Genomic DNA, 16,839 nt, shown 5'->3' with positions numbered 1-16,839 from the left:
TTTGTGTAGCAGATATACATGAATATAAGTTTTTATAAGTAATTAATACCTGACAGTGACAAATCAGTTTGTCAACTTTCTTGAAACTTTTGCCTAGAACCCTAAATACTGGCAAAAGGCACCAGAGAGCGCTCCTCATATTAAAATAAAATCTCTAAACTGAGACCATAAAAACATATGTATACTGAGCAATACATGTTTACCTCTTTAAGCATCAAAAGGTCTAGACTCTAAGTGAAATCAAAATAAGCTTATATATACCTATATTTTTACTGTAGATAGTTTCATTAGTGTTATCAAACAAACAAATAAGTGTTGATCATTGTCCTGTTAATGTTGCTTTTGAGTTCTTGAAAACAAAATATGAAATCTCATGGAGCAGTCAGCTATGAGTTATGGCAGAAAGACTTCTGAGTTCTCTTACACCACATTTGAACTAACACTTCATATTTACATAACCTCTAGTTTGGCAGTAAGGGGTTTCTTTCTGATGATTTCCCCAAAAAGGAGACTCACCTCAAATATTCCCTTTACATACTACTGAAAAATCTTGTGTGTTTCCGGAAAGTAACCCTCCACTAGGCCCTCTCTCTACAGCTTTCCCTGGCCAAATGTCCATTTCCAGCCATTGTGTGTAGCCACTAATAACTCATACCTTGGGTGACTGAGAAAGCATGAGGGCCAAGCTAATTTATTTTACTTCCCTGTTTTCCCACAAGCACAACAGAAATTGTTGCCAATTAGTCAACAAATATTTGCTAAATGCCTGCAGGGGGAAAGTGGTGCAATATTTAAACCTTTTGGTCAGTTCATCCTGAGAAAGCATGTAGAAATTTAACACAGAAATTGCCAACTTACTGACTACATTTACAAGACCTTCAGTTTTCTAGAGCAATCTCTGGTTTAGGGATATCCAGGAAAATGAAGAATTATCTTTTCTGATGTGGTCCTGAGTTTTCAGTAACTAATAACTGGCAGGAAAGAGCAGTCGAAGTCCAGATACCTCGTGATAGGCCTGTTCACTGATAATGAGAGTGGTGCTTGCGAGGTTCTGAGTAGACCGTTGTGCACTTCCTAATACTGGAGGTTTTGCTGGTAACAAGAAGGAAATGGAAGGAAGGAAGGAAGGAAGGAAGGAAGGAAGGAAGGAAGGAAGGAAGGAAGGAAGGAAGGAAGGAGATATGCTGATTGGCCTGATATGCTGATATGGAAAGAGGAAAGACAGGAGGGGGGGGGAGAGCGAGAGGAGGAGGGAGAGGATGGAAAGAGGGAGAGGAGAAGGGAGAGAGAAAAGGGGAAAGAGAGGGAGAGAGAAAGAGGAAGGAAGAAGAGGAGAAATTCCATTAAGTTTTTATTTGGTGAACAGACCTCCAGGAACCTTGGTTAACCTGTGACATGTGACACCTATATCCCTGTCAGAGATGTGGGTTCAAGTCCCGGCTCTGTTCTTCATTCCAGCTTCCTGTTAATGCACATGCTAGGAGGCAGAAGGTGATGGTTCAAGTACTTGGGTTCTTGCTACTTACATGATTCTTGCCACAAACCCATGTCAGAGCGCTGTTGTTCAAGTCCCAACTCTGCTCTCCATTTCGCCTTCTGGGCAATGCACATATACTGGTGTTCTTGCCAGTTATGTAGGAGACTCATCAGCAGTTTCCAGTCCCTGCTTTTGGCCTGGCTAGTCCCTCTCTGTTGTGGATATCTGAGGAGTGAACTAGCATATGGGAAACTAATCTCTCTCTCCTTTCCAAATAAATTAAATAAAAATTGAAAGAATAAAAAATCTATTTGGTTAAAGAATATTTTGAAAATTTTCCCTGTCTTCTTTCATTCACTTATAAAATTATGAATCCCCATATGAAAGAAGAGGAATCCATTCACGTACTATCTTTGTTTCTTAAATGCTAAGCTCAACTAAAAAAGAAATATTCTTGGGCCTGGCGTATTAGCCTTGTGACTAAGTCCTTGCTTTGCATGCACCAGGATCCCATATGGGCTCCAGTTTGTGTTCCAGCTACTCCACTTCCCATCCAGCTCCCTGTTTTTGATATGGGAGGGCAGTTGAGGACAGCCCAGGGCCAATCAGCAGATGGAAGTTTTTTATTTCTGTTTTTCTTTTTATTATTTCTTTTTTTCTTTTTTTTCTCTCCTTCTCTCTGCAAATCTGCCTTGCCAATAGAAAAACTTGAAATCTTTAAAAAATTCTTTTGGCTATGATTTCCAAAAAGATTCAAGAGTCAAACAAAACAGCAATTCAACATTCCAAACACACATGTGTTTCCTGGGTTGGTTAGGAGAAAGAGATCTGTGATTTCTCAAAAAAAGGTAACCAAGGGTTCTTTCTACGCCTCTAGCCAGAAGAGAAGGGATACTTCTGCCATTTTCTAAATGATCACAGGTACCGCGTGCCTAGTCTAGCCAAAGACTGCATCATCCTAAGCCAGGTATTGAAACAGAATGCCAGTGTATGCTGGGTAGCTATGTAGCCTTGCACCTAGATAACGTCGAAGTGTCCATGAGACCCTAGAGGCTGGTGGTCCCTACCACTGTTCCATGTGAAACATCTTAATTGCGAAATAAATAGGTCCAGTAAAAACTAGACTGAAATCTACAGGCAGGTAATCAGTCTTAACTTCATAAATCAATGTGAGTTCTAGGAAATACAGTTGATTTTCATGTATACATGAATTTACAGAATGATATTTGAACCGTCTCCACTTACAACAAAGCTGTGCAGTAGATAATACTACTTGTGTTTCGTAGACTGACAAATGTTAAATGGTAAGTTAAGAAACTTTCATCGGTTGTGTCATAAATGATGGATCTTATGTTTCAATGCAAGGAAAAAGAGTAGTAAAAGTCAGTCACTGGCTAACTAGGAAAAAAAATTGTATATTAAGCATTTCTTCCAGAAAGGCATAGAGTGGAGATGAATAAATACAGTGCCCTGAAAATTGGAGCAACTCAAAAGGTTAGGAGGAAAAAGTCTCAGGTTTAGAAGCTTCCAAGAGCATATGTTAACCTTACTGATGGCATCAATGACGGGAGAGTAAATTTGCCATGTCAGAATAGTAGCATCATTCTAAAAAATTCAGTTAAAATCTGATTCCTTCAGCAAACGAAAGCCAAGAGAGAATGTTGGGTGCCTGTTGGGAGGGAGCTGCTTCTAGTCAACAGATTGATATAGAAAATAATATTTTTAATGCTTTTGCAACTCAAAGCACACTGATGGCAATGATAAAAGAGCAACTTTCTAAAGTGTGAATAAATCTTGAATGGAGGTTGCTCCAGATTTGATTTACTAATTTTGTAGCAAAACATTTCTTTATCATGTTGAGTATATTTTAATAGCCTTAATAAGGAAAGGAGGACTGTACCAAGACTTATGCCCATGAGAGCAAAAGAACGGAAAAGAGAGGTGGGGGAAGGAGAAAAATAGTTTTCATCATTAAGATCTAGAATTTCTTTAGTGGTGTATAACCTATTTCTGTCTTTATTTACATTTTTCATGACACAGTTCCATAGGCACAGGGATTTCCCTTTCTATCTCCCACTGCTTTCCCCCATAATATTACTATAGTATATTCCTTCAGCAATAGTCACAAGTCCATTATTCTGCTATTTAAAGTGTATCATGACATTTTAGGTATAGACAATAAATCACTGCGCCCATGTCTTACTGCTAATCATAATAGGGATTATAAGATTAATGTGTATGTAACAAACACTGTTACAATGCTAATAATTCTTATGCCTTAGTTTACTGGAGTAAACTGGAAATAATAAACTTTTGTAAGCAAATTGACAATATTTATCAAAAGTCTTCAAAAAATGTTAATTCTCTGAGTCAGAATTGCATTTATTAGAATATCTGATATTTGTTTTCGGAATTAAATTTGTGAAGATATTAGCCATAGCACCATCTATAAATTGAAAGTTGCCATTACTATATCTCCAAATCTGGGAGACATTTTAAATAGTCTATTGCAATAGTTGTTGTTAAGTAAAATTGTAACTAGTAAGCCCTATATGACATGATAATGCACTTCTTATGAAGCTCAGGAAACAGTATAAAAATTTAACTTACATTTTGCAACAATGTTAAAAGCACAAGTGATGCATATGAAAAAAAATACTAGAACCAATATTAGTAGTGAAAATACCAGCTATTACTCTTTTGAGTGAGGATTTTAAATATGTCTACTTTTTCTTTATTATTTGATATTCTCATAGCTTAATGGTTTAAAGTCACTTTATCATCAGCAAAACATTTCAATTTTGTACACAAAACAAAATCTTGATGAAAATCTAGTTAATGATAAAGAGATCCAGTTAAATGCTTATTATACTGTACCATGACTTTTTAGATATAAATGTGGAAATCAATTTAATTCAAATTAATATTAAACTATATAGGAAAACAAGGGCAGCTAGAATGCCTATACATGTTTCACCTAATTAAAATTTTACTGAAAGAAAAAAAAACTCACACTTCTCTACCAGCTATAATTGCCATGATCTTAAATTGCTATACATACATGAATGTTATGCTTCATGTATTTGTAAGTCAGGGATTAACCACATTGACGTATACTTCTGTTTCTTTTTCAGTATTTCAAGTTTTTGTCTCACAGCAATATGGAAACCAAAGGAATATGGAAACCAAACTGAAACATGTAAATATTACCTGATATTTTGACAGAACACAAAATAAAAACCTAACAAGAACTTTACACCTTGATTTTTTTCAAATAATAAAATTGTTGGGATATATATCTGGTAATAGCCTTAAAATTAATGATCTGTACAAATAAAAAATCAGTCAGTACCCTCTTTCCCATGAATATGTGAATGACTGATGATGCTGACTACAAAAACTTCCTGAAGCATTTTTATAGTTTAGCAGAAAACGAACTGCTGAAACAAAGAAATTAATCTTTACCAGTGTATTTGTACAAGCCAATCCTCTTAGTTGTTGTAGTTGCAGCTGCAGAATGATATGCATGCTTGCTTTTTGGAAGGGAACAGTTTTTGATTCATTTAAACTTTTAAATGTCTCTGTGTGCCATTTGCAAAAATGCATTCAATTTCATGTGGGATTTTTCACCCTTTTCCCTATACTCTATCACACAAATAAGCAATTTTATCTTTGTTAAGGCTTTCTCACTGTGGCCATTCAAAGTCACTTATTTCAAGTCTCAACCATCTCTCTGTAAAGTACAGATTTTAGGCTCATCATCCTTATATGAAATCAGATGGAATCCCAAATGGAAGAGTTTCAGGCTTCTAGGATTCAAGAGCATCCATGGTTCTCTGTCTTTAGATGACAGAGAACTGTCATCTATGTCTTACCTACTGATTCCCACACAATTCTGTGTGTGATCTAGTTGTACTGAAGTCTCTTTAACTGAGTTCAATTCAATCGACTGTGAGATCCAATCTCTACCTGGATCACTGTCCAGTACTGAGTGACTAGCTAGCAACTGCACACTCCAAGATCATGCATTTTTGTACACTGTAAGACCAAAAAAGAGAGAGAGAAAAAGATTTGAAACCTAACTACTCAAATGGCCTTAATGGTTCAAATCAGTCAGGAAGAAAACATAACAAGAGAGTGAAAAGACAGTTGTTCACCACAGCTTAGAGAGTTCAGGAACACAACCCAAGGAAGGCTTATCCAGGCCTTCCAGGTGCTTTGAACAATTCTTTAATTCAAGGGACCTTGATGGCACCTCACATGAGTTCAGTGCTCTTGGGTCACTGGAGGTTCTACCTCAGAACCTTAGACCAATCTAAGTGTTTACTTGAGCAAGAAAATTTCCTAACATTGGACAGCATACCAGATCAAAAATGGCTCCAAATGCCCTCCACTCATATCATGTTTGTTACTTTTATTTATTTTTAAACCTGTTTTTTTTTTAATTTAAGAGATTTAGTTATTTTATTTTAGAGTTACAAAATGAGTGGTGTGTACACACACACACACACACACACACACAGAGAGAGAGAGAGAGAGAGAGAGAGAGAGAGAGAGAGAGAGATTTTCCATTGCTGGCTCACTCCTCAGTTGGTCACCATGGCCAGGGTTGAGCCATGCCAAAGCCAGCAACTTCATGGATGGCAGGAGTTGAATCACTTGAGTCATCCTCCACTGCTTTCCCCAGGTCATCAGCATGGAGCTGCACCAAAAGTGGAGAAGTGGGGAACAGTCTTGAAGCCTACCCACTAAGACATAGCACTGATAATTTTAGCATAGCTAATTTTTGTTTATCCCAATCTCACATCTCAGAGTAGCTATGATTATGACCTTAATGGATTTTTCAGTAAATAAAGGTTTAAAAAACCTGACCAACAGGAGTTTCCAATTACTGTTAAAACAAGGTAGAAGTTTTATAATAACCACTCCTGAAAATGATTGTATTTCTGTTTTTCATCACTACTGATAATAAGAACTCACTATACAATTCCTAAAATAACTGAAAATAGATCTGCCATATGACCCAGCAAATCCACACCTGGGAATATATACAAATAAATGAAATCTGCATAAAGGATACCTGGAATTCTATCTTTATAGCGGCACAATTCACAATAGCTAAGACATGGATATAACTCAGATGCCCACCAACAAATAAATGGATAAGGAAAATGTGGTACATTGATGCCATGGAATGTTACTCAACCATAAAAAAAAAGATGAACTCATTGTTTGCACTAAAATGGACCCAGCTGGAAGCTTAGTGAGATATACTTAGTGAAATAAGCCAGCACCCGAAGGACAATTACACATTTTCTCTCAGATATACGATGACCGATACACAGAACATGCATACAAACTATGAGATCTATAAGGAAGGTTAGCATACTGTAAAATAATGGATGTGTGCAGCATGCATCATTCTCCCAAATAATAGTAGGGTTCCCTTAATTTTTATTATATTTTAACATTAGGTACTTCATTTTCTTCCTTTTCCTTCATTTGCCATGTCATGATAAATTTGTGTATCAGAAAGTGAAGCCTGTATTGGTGCAATGTAATAACTTGGTAACAAATAATAGGAGAGGGTTATAGGGAGATCAGAAGGGCAGGGAAAGAGAGAGGGGGAGAGATGATCTCCAATGCATGTTAATCTTTGTCATAAAATTGTTGAAATAGAGTTCACTACATGCTTAGGCTTTGTGTTTGTCAAAGGGTTTTATAGGTCATTTGTGTTTGTATATGTGTGTCTGTGGTATGCGTGTATATATCTGCACATTCTTGCCTTAGTTTATTCACTTTTTTATTATTTCATTTTATGACAGAATTTCATGGGCTCTGGGATTCCCCCAACCCATCCCCAAACCCTCCCCCGATACTGAATTCCTCTGATAGGGAATGATTGGCCTCAGAGTTCTCGGCCTATGAGGGCACTCCAATCCCCTGTGATCTCCTTGGCAGTTGGGATATAGTCCTTAGTGCCCATACTGGTGGTCCTTGCTGAGGTAGCAGGAGTCTCTGGGGTTGGGACACAAACCTTCTCCTGTCCTGTTCTACTCTGGGGCCCCGCCTGCTCTGTGCATATGATCTCCTGTTAGGAGGCTGTCAGGATCACTCTTGGATCCCACTGTATGTCTTTATAGTTTTTCCTAATGTCTAATGAAGATTTGAGGAGGATCTGTTACTGACTACTCTGCCAAGACAATTATGGCATTTTCTCTAATTTATTGTATGCCACCATCTGATCCAAACTTCAAGGGATTTTTCCAGCAGCAATAATAATTTTGGTTTTACATTTCCTTACCAGAAAGGTGAATCCTTCATTAATAAAATGACCCCTATTTGATCTCATAAGCTGCCTCTCTAATCAACCCACACTTGTAAGAGAGCTATTGTGCCCACACATGATCCCCTGTACTTATATATTAACCTAAACTACTCTTTCTTCGAATGCATCACAGACCAGGAGCTTCTTTTTTCCCCCATTTGAGTCAGACAGAATCCTTACTCTAGTTGTTTTGGGGACAACAAGGGCAAGTGGGGCATAGTGTAGGGAAATTAGATTCATATTGCAAAGCATCTATTCTAGGTAAGGTCTGTGCATGGTCTGCACATAAGAGGAACCTACAATCCTCTAGCAACAGGCACATTATTATTTTGGCAACCTAGAAACTTAGGCAGACAGAACCTAGGATCCAAAGTTCTTAAAAATATGTACAAATTTATCTATTTAGTTAATTAATATTAAAAAAGTACAGAATAATAGAAATTACTAACACAACTCATTTCATCAACTTTGCAGGTTTGCCAGTGAAGATGAACTCTTAACTTTGAGCACTTAGTTTCATAACTACAAAAGATAGTGCCAATATAGAGGTTTTAAACTTCCCTGGAATGTCCTGAAAAAAAGTAGTTGGTTTACCTGAGTCCTTTCACTCCATTGCTTTCAGACATTAGAGGTAGCTCACAAACATCAATTAACTCCAAAATTATTGCTTTTCATGATCGTAATGTTGTAGTGATAGAGCTCATTGAAACTTCTTTTAAATATTTACTTAAATGTTTTTTAAAGTCATGTTTCTACTCTGTATTATTTACTCTGTATGTATGCCCATGATGTACTGTTTAATTGGTTTTAGCATTTTTTATCATGAATTATGCATTTTCTTTGAAAATTAGCTGTAGCAATCTTTGGGTTAGGATTAAGTTTCAGTTCCCTTTATAATAATATGGATTCTACTTAATTCCAACATTCACTACCACTTGAAAGTGTGAGACCACTTTAAGATAAATTTCCTGGGTCTCAGGACGGGGCGTCTCATGCCTAGATCCCAGACGACAACCACCACATGAACATGGTAAGCTGTCCCCGGGCCTGCCAGGGCTCCAGGGGCAGCTTTCTTCGGGGTGATTACACCAAGGGGGGAGGTCTCCGTGACTGGGCAGGTCCGGGGCCCACCCGCCGCCCTCATTGGGCGGTGAATGGGATTGGGGAGGGGTGCGACCTTGGGTCTGGGAGTTTAAACTTCCAGCAGCCTCCTGGCTGCTGGTGGTCTCAGGACGGGGTGTCTCATGCCTGGATCCAGACAACAGCCACCATGTGCGCATGGTGAGCTGTCCCTGGGCGGCCAATGCACCATTTGGTGCCAGGCTCTGCCTGCTGGCACCCCAGACTGGACCTCTGGGGTTTTGGCTCTTTGAATCGCTGCTTAGGTAGCTCCAGGTTGATCCCACTATGCTTCTAGGATGTGAATCAATCCTAAAGATTCTCAATGACAGTAACTCTTCCTTTGAAAAACTTATAATCACTGAACAATGCTGACCACCAAATACCAGTTCATGCAAAAGCTATGGCTTGCAGCTTGTCCAGCAGAATCATATCCTGTTACCTGATATGATGATGGATCAGGACAAGGGTCACATTAAGCAGGGCCATGACATTAACTAGCACTCGAGAACCATATCTGGGGGTAGATTCTGTGGGGGGTGTTGGGCCAACCCTTGGGAAAATTCTAGCCCCACTGGTTAGCTCGAGGGTTGGGGTGGTGATGGACTAAGCTAGGTGTGACCAAGGAACCTGCCATCATTCACAGGTAAAGGAACCTGCAACAGTCTGGACTGGTCAAGGCAGCAGCACCCAAATGTGCATCCTGAATAGGGTGTGGGGTGGGCCAGGCTGCAACATTCACCAGCTCATACAAGGCCAAATGGAAGGCCACACTGAGCCAGAACCTGGCCTAAACCCAATGGCATGTATGAGAACTGGGTCTGGGAGTGGATCAAGTGGAGGAACTTGGGGAAACTCCCTTGGCGAGTCATAGCTCCCGCTGGCAAACATGTGGTCCAGACTTGGGGATTGGACGAGCTGGGCAAAGTACCTCCAATGGCTGGCTAATGTGTCAATTGGTAATGGAACAGGGTGTACTGGGCAGTACTGAGCAAACCTTAGCCCACAAGCAAAACTAGAAACCAGGATGGAGTACAGGTCATGCTGAGTTAGGCTCATGTACCTACTGGTCTACGTGAGTCAAGGATGCTAAGCCACAGTATCTAAGGCAGAGGTCGGGACAGGCAAGGGGCTGAGTCAAGCTGAGTCAGAGCAACCACTGGCATGCGTGTGATCTACGGCTGGGAACAGGCTCAGTTGGGGAGCTAAGGGGACAACCCTAGCTGGGTTGAGGTTCCCACCAAGGGGCATGTGGGCTGGAATGGGGGCTGCGTTCTGATCAGGAAAACAGTCGTAGTCTCCTTTGGCACAAGTGTGGACTGGGATTGGATGCACCAAGTTGGACCAGACTCCAAAACCCTCTGGTGTCCTGGAGGACCAGGGTAGATGTGGGATGGACTAGGCAAGGTCTGAACCCCTACTGAGCCATGTGTGAGCCATATGTGGGTATGGATGAGCTATGCCTGGGCTGAAACATCCAACAGCAAGGACCAGTTTGAGTTGAAGGCCAGTCAGGAAAAGCCACTGTTCCTGCTAGGACAGGAGGTGAACTGAGTAGGGCTGGCTCATGGACCCCCTTGTGTGCACAAAATCTGGCATTGGGAGGGGTTCTGATGGAGGAGCCTGGGCAACTCCTCTGGCAGGACACAGATCCAGCAGGTAAGCGCAAGAAACATGATAGGAAACAGCCCAGAACAGGCCATGGCAAGTTACCCACTGGCATACATTTGGCATGGGTCGGGGGAAGACCAGGCTGAATCAGTTCACGTCATCCACTGGCAAATCCAAGCACCAGAACAGAGTGTGGGTCGAGCCAGGTTCGGTAGCGACAAAAGCAGTGCACAATACGGAATACCAAGGTGAGGTTGCCTGTACCGGATGTGACCGCAGCACACAACCAGCACGTGTGAGAACCAGGAAGGGAGAGGGCAGAGCCGGCAGGTGGAATATGGGGGGTTCCCTTGATGGATAGCTACTCCCACTGGAAAGCGTGAGCTGGGATGGGGGCAGACCAGACTAAGCAGGGCTACAACACCTGAGCGCCTCATGTGGACTAGATCAGGCAAAAGCCAGGCTGGGCTGATTATTCCTACTGGTGCAATCTACAATTAGAGTGGGTGAGGGTTGTTTGGGCTTAGACACAGCATGAGCTGGCAGAAGCTGGCACTGGGGGCTAATTCTGTCAAGTCAAACCACAGAACTACCTGGAAAGTGCATAATCCAGGAGTGGGAGAGGCCTGGGAGGGAAACAGTGGGCTCCTCCCTCTTGGGTTACTACTTCCGCAGGAGGGCACGAAAACTAGGACAGGGGCTGGGGTGACTAGACAGACACCCAACAATATCCGTGAGGGCTGGATAGTTGAGCTGGTTAGAAGGAACAAAGCTTTAATACCCATTGACATATATGAGAGCCAAATGGGGTGTGGGACAGACTGGACTACTGCTACACATACTGGCAAACCAGGGTAGCAGGCGGGCCTGGTGGGGGTTATTGTGGGTCACTCCAACTAGGCTGCAGCTCCTACTGGTTTATGCGAGGGCCGAGTATGTGCTGGGCAGAACCAGGCTGGACTGCAACACCCATTGGTTCCAGTGGAAGTCGGGGCTGAAAACAGAACCAACCCAGCGATTGCAACCACCAGCTGATCGGGGTGATGGACTGTGCTGGGACCTGTACTTGCTAGTACATACAAGAGTCTAGGCGGAGAACACCTCAGACAAAGTTTCTCTGGAGATCTCCCCAATCGAAATGCTAGACTCAGATTCAGGACTTTAACCAAGAAAAGACAGAGGACAGAACAGGTCAATCAACCATCTCAGCTATATGTTGGCAGAGAAATACTGGGCAAATGGAGACTCTATGATGGACTATGTCAACCAGTGGATTCTTCAAAGACCTCATAGTGCTTGGAGTGGCAAGATTGGCAGTGATTCATAACTGGTGAACTATCCAAACCACTTGAGCAAAAACCTCGGAGCATGCCCTACATCCGGGACCTGGGGAGGGTGGGAAACTGGGTGGACCTTCTCCCTAAATATCCCCCTTTAAATATGAAGGAAACAATATGGAAATGATAGTCTTACCCACTTTCCTATAGCCCTTGACCCTTTTTACCCTAATTAACTATGTAAAAATTGTCAAAAAATATAATAATAAAAAAAGATAAATTTCCACGTAAGGTTATTTTTATTACAAAATGATACAAATAGATGATGAACATGTATGTGAAGATCACAGGCCTTAAAACAACTCTTTAATTAATTGTATTTCTATATCTTTTCTTGCACAATAGTAAAACAATTATTCTTAAGGATGTCAATAGAAGAAATTGTTCTCACTCATTTTTCAATTAAAAGTAGCATTTTAAAATACTATCATATGAAGATGTGAAAATATAATGCAGCATGCATATCTATATTCAAATAAAACATGGAGTTCCAATGAAACTGCTAAAAAAAGGGGGGACGTGCAGTAGCCTAGTGGCTAAAGTCCCCGCCTTGAATGTGCCAGGATCCCATTAGGACGCCAGTTCGTATCTTGGCTGCTCCATTACTTGCCCTTCCAGCTCCCTGGAAAAGCAGTAGAGCATGGCCCAAGCTTGGGAGACCCAGAAGAAGTTCCTGTCTCTTTGACTTTAGATCCACTCAGCTCTGGCCTTTGGGGAGTGAACCATCAGATGGAAGATCTTCCTGTCTTTCCTCTCTGTAAATCTGACTTTCCATTAAAATAAATAAAATCTTTTTAAAAAGGAAGAAAGAAACAGTTAAACAAAAAAGAAATTGTCCACCCCCGTGGAACTGTTTTTTCTGCTGGTTTGCTTAACAGTTGGGATAGTGACAGGTTAAGCTAGGCATGACCATGGAACTCTCTGACATTCATAGGTACTGTGGCCAGGCTGGTCCAGGCCACAACACCCACAGGCACACCCAAAAAGAGGGTATATTGCAGACTGTGCCATAACATCCACCAGCTCATACAAAGCCTGGGATGACAAGGCAGGCTATGCTGGTAAGGACCTAGAACTTGCCAGCACATGTAAGATATGGGTCTGGGAATGGGCCTGGAGAGGGAACTTGGGAAACTCCCCTGGTGGGATGTAGCTCCCACTGGTGGTTATATAGTTCAGGCCTGGTTGTCGCTCAGGCTGGTAACTCCACTTGTCCACAAGAGTATGGGTTAGTTTCAGAGGCAGCACAGCAGACAGAGCGGAGCCAACCTTAGCCCTCTGACATGTGCAGGAGCCAAACTAGAGTGCAGGTCAAGCTGGGCTATGCTATCACACCTACCAGTTTGCATGAGCCAGGGATAGGAGCAAACTGGACAGGGCTAGGCTGCAGCACCAGCCAGTGACAGTTGAAACTGGGGGTGGCCAGGGACAGGCTAGGCTGCAGAATCTGATGGGAAAGACCAAGACAGGGATGAGTTATGCTGAGCTGGGTCAGAACAACCACTGGCATGCACAAGATCTGTTGCTGGGAGTCAGAGAGCTTGGAGAGCTAACGGGACACCCCAGCTGGGTTATGGTTCCCACTGATGAGTGTGAGAGCCAGAAAAGGGGTGGCAATCTGGGCTGGAATATGACTGCAGTGTCCCTTGGCATGGGTGTGGACTGGTCCCAAGGTGTGCCAGACTGGGCTAGGCTTAGCACCCACTGGTGCTTGTGAGAGCCAGTATGGGTATAAGACAGGCTGGGCTAGGTGTTGACACCCATTGAACCAGAAGAGAGCTGGATCTGGGAGTGGACCATGTATGGCTGGGATATAGCACCCAACAGCAACAACTGGCATGGAAATGGGCCGGTTGGGCAAAACCACTGTTCCTGCCAGGACAGTACGTAGACTAAGTTACTCTGGGTCAAGGATCCACCTGTGTGCATGGGATCTGCCACTGGGAGAAGACCTGATAGACAAGCATGAGGAACTTCTTTGTCAGGACACAAACCCACCATTATACATGAGACCTGGTGTTGGTGGCTGTTAGCCTGGTAGAGGGGCTGCAGGGAGATCCCCTGCTTGGCCACTGCTTGCACTGGTAAGAACTAGGTTCAGGGGCAGATTAGCCTGGGCAGGGCTACAACACCTATTGGCCTGCATCTGCACTGGGCTAGGGGGAGAGCCAGGCTGGACTAAACAATGGTATCCACTGGTACACACATGAACCAGAGTGGATGTGGTCTGGTTGGGCTTTGCCGCATCATCAGATAGCAAATGCAAGGACTGGGAACAAATCCTGTCAAGCTAGACTGCAGAACCACCTGAGAGTACAAGATCTGGGACTGGGAGTAGGCCCAGTAGGGAAACTGTGGGCACTGCCTTGATGGGCTGCAGCTCCCACTGTTGACCATGAGAAGCAGGGTTGGGGGCAGACCTGACTAGACAGGAGGTGACACCTGCCAGCATGAGTGTGGACAGGATAAGTGGGGTCATTTGGGTTGAGCTAGGCTTCAGTGCCCACTGATGTGTATGAGAGCTGAGTGGGATGTGGAACAGACTAGACCAGTCTGTTGCATATACTGGCATGTATAAGAGCCAGAGTTGGGGGCAGGAATAGTGGGGGTTATTGTAGGTTGCTCTGACTAGGATGTAGCTCCCACTAGTGCACGTGAGGTCTGACTGTGTGGTAGGCAGGGTTGGACTGGGCCACAGTATGCATTGGTTTACATAAGAGATGGGGCTGGAGACAGAACTGTCCCAGCAATTGCAACTACCAGTGTGCACAAAGGACAATTTGGGCGGCAGATTGTGCCAGACCCTATGTTGGCATGCACACAAAAAAATCAGGTCTGGGATCACTTCAGACCCCATACAGGCAAACACAGACAAGAATCAGGTATAGAATCTGACAAGGTTTCTTTAAGGATCCCCCCAACTGAACCTGTGGATTCAGAGCTCCAACCACGAGGACATTCACAGGAACTGTGGTCTGACTGTGGAGTGCATGTATCAGAACTGGGCTACCTCAGTGTCTTAGATGGAGCAGTAATTGGCATACCAAGATGCACATAAGGATATGACAGTTCATTGGGGCTTGTAGAGGACAACTTGTACAATAGCAGAGAAAGGAGGGCACAACCAATTGGTCAACTACTCCAGCCATGCATTGACAGCAAATATTTGGGTGAATGGAGATTCTAAGGTGGACTATGTCAGCCAATGGACCTAGTAAGGATTTCCTCAGCCTTTGATCAGCAAGTTCGACAGCATTTCAGAACTATCAAAACCACTTGAGCAGAACCCTTAGAACATGCTCTACACCGGGGACCTTGGGATAACATTGGGTGGTGGTTCCCAATCCCTAGGTACTGAGGAAGTTGGGAAAATAGGTGTGGCTTCTCCCTCATCTCTCCCCTCCCCCCAGATACAGGAGGAAGAAAAAGAAAATTTGGAAACAATGGTCTCACCCTATTTCCCATAAACCCTGACCCTCCCACACTAATCATGCAAATATCATCAAAATAAAATTAAAATTTATATTAAAAGAAGTTTAAAACAAAATACAAATATTAATGGCAGGATATCTCCCATTGAGACAAATATCCTGGGACGTTCTAACTATGCTTTGTGAACCCCATCAAAGGAATTAACAAAACAAAATTGCAAATCACTAGTGTTTGAGAGACAACCTCAGAGTGAACACTAAATCACTTAGTTCCCTGCTCTTTTCTGGGGGTTTCATTTACAAGACAAGAGTTTGGCCTCACAAATTCTGATCATATTATCAGCTTTTTGAGATTATATTGGCCAATTTTTATTCTCTACAGCAAAGTCTAAATATTTATTTCAGAATCTTGAGAATTTTTCCCCCCAACAGGACTAATCTGAATATCTAATAAAATATGTTACAACATTTAAAACCATACACTTAAATTTTATTTTTATTTTTATTTTATTTATTTTATTTTTTTTTTAAAGCCGGATATACAGAGAGGAGGAGAGACAGAGAGGAAGATCTTTCATCCGATGTTTCACTCCCCAAGTGAGCCGCAACGGGCCGGTACGCGCCAAACCGATGATGCCAGGAACCAGGAACCTCTTCCAGGTCTCCCACGTGGGTGCAGGGTCCCAAAGCTTTGGGCCGTCCTCTCCTGCTTTCCCAGGCCACAAGCAGGGAGCTGGATGGGAAGTGGAGCTGCCGGGATTAGAACCGGCGCCCATATGGGATCCCGGGGCTTTCAAGGCGAGGACTTTAGCCGCTAGGCCACGCCGCCGGGCCCACGAGAATTTTTTTAAAGTATATACACACATTAAGGAAACTGAAAAATTTCTTCATGGAAAAAATAGAATTGGAAGTTAAAAACAAGTGGGGATGGAGTTGTGGTACAGCAGTTTAAACTGCAACCTGTATTGCCAACATCCCATAAGAGAAGGCCAGATAGAGTACTGCCTGCTCTCCTTCTGATCCAGCTTCCTGCTAACACATCTAACAGGCAGTAGAAAATGGCCTAAGTGCTTGGGCTCCTGTTACTCATGTGGGAGACCTGGACGCAGGTGTAGGTTCCTTGGCCTTGGCCTAGCCTACCCCTCATTCTTGTTGATACTTGGGGAGTGAACATGAGGAAGGCTTCCCAACATTATATGAGGGAAATAATAGGTACCTATGTAAACAGTAGAAAAATATCAACTACAAGATTAAGTATTTATGTAAAAAGCCGGAAGACTATTCAAATAAACTATTTAGCAAAGCACCCCAAGTTCAAAAAAGAAGAACCAAAATGCAAAATAAGGGAAAGGAAAGAAATACTAAAAATCAGAGTAGAAATAAATAAAATAGAAAATTTTTAAATAATGCAAAACATCAAGAGTCAGCTTTTTTTTTTAAAAAAGAAACAAAATTAATAAGCCGTTGGCCAGGGAAGAATTCTTTTCTCTTTTTAGAGAGAAGACATGAATAACTATAATTACAGATGAAGAAACA

This window comes from Ochotona princeps, chromosome 1 (assembly GCF_030435755.1).
Source record: "Ochotona princeps isolate mOchPri1 chromosome 1, mOchPri1.hap1, whole genome shotgun sequence".
Lineage (NCBI taxonomy): Eukaryota > Metazoa > Chordata > Mammalia > Lagomorpha > Ochotonidae > Ochotona > Ochotona princeps.
This window is presented reverse-complemented; position numbering follows the sequence as displayed.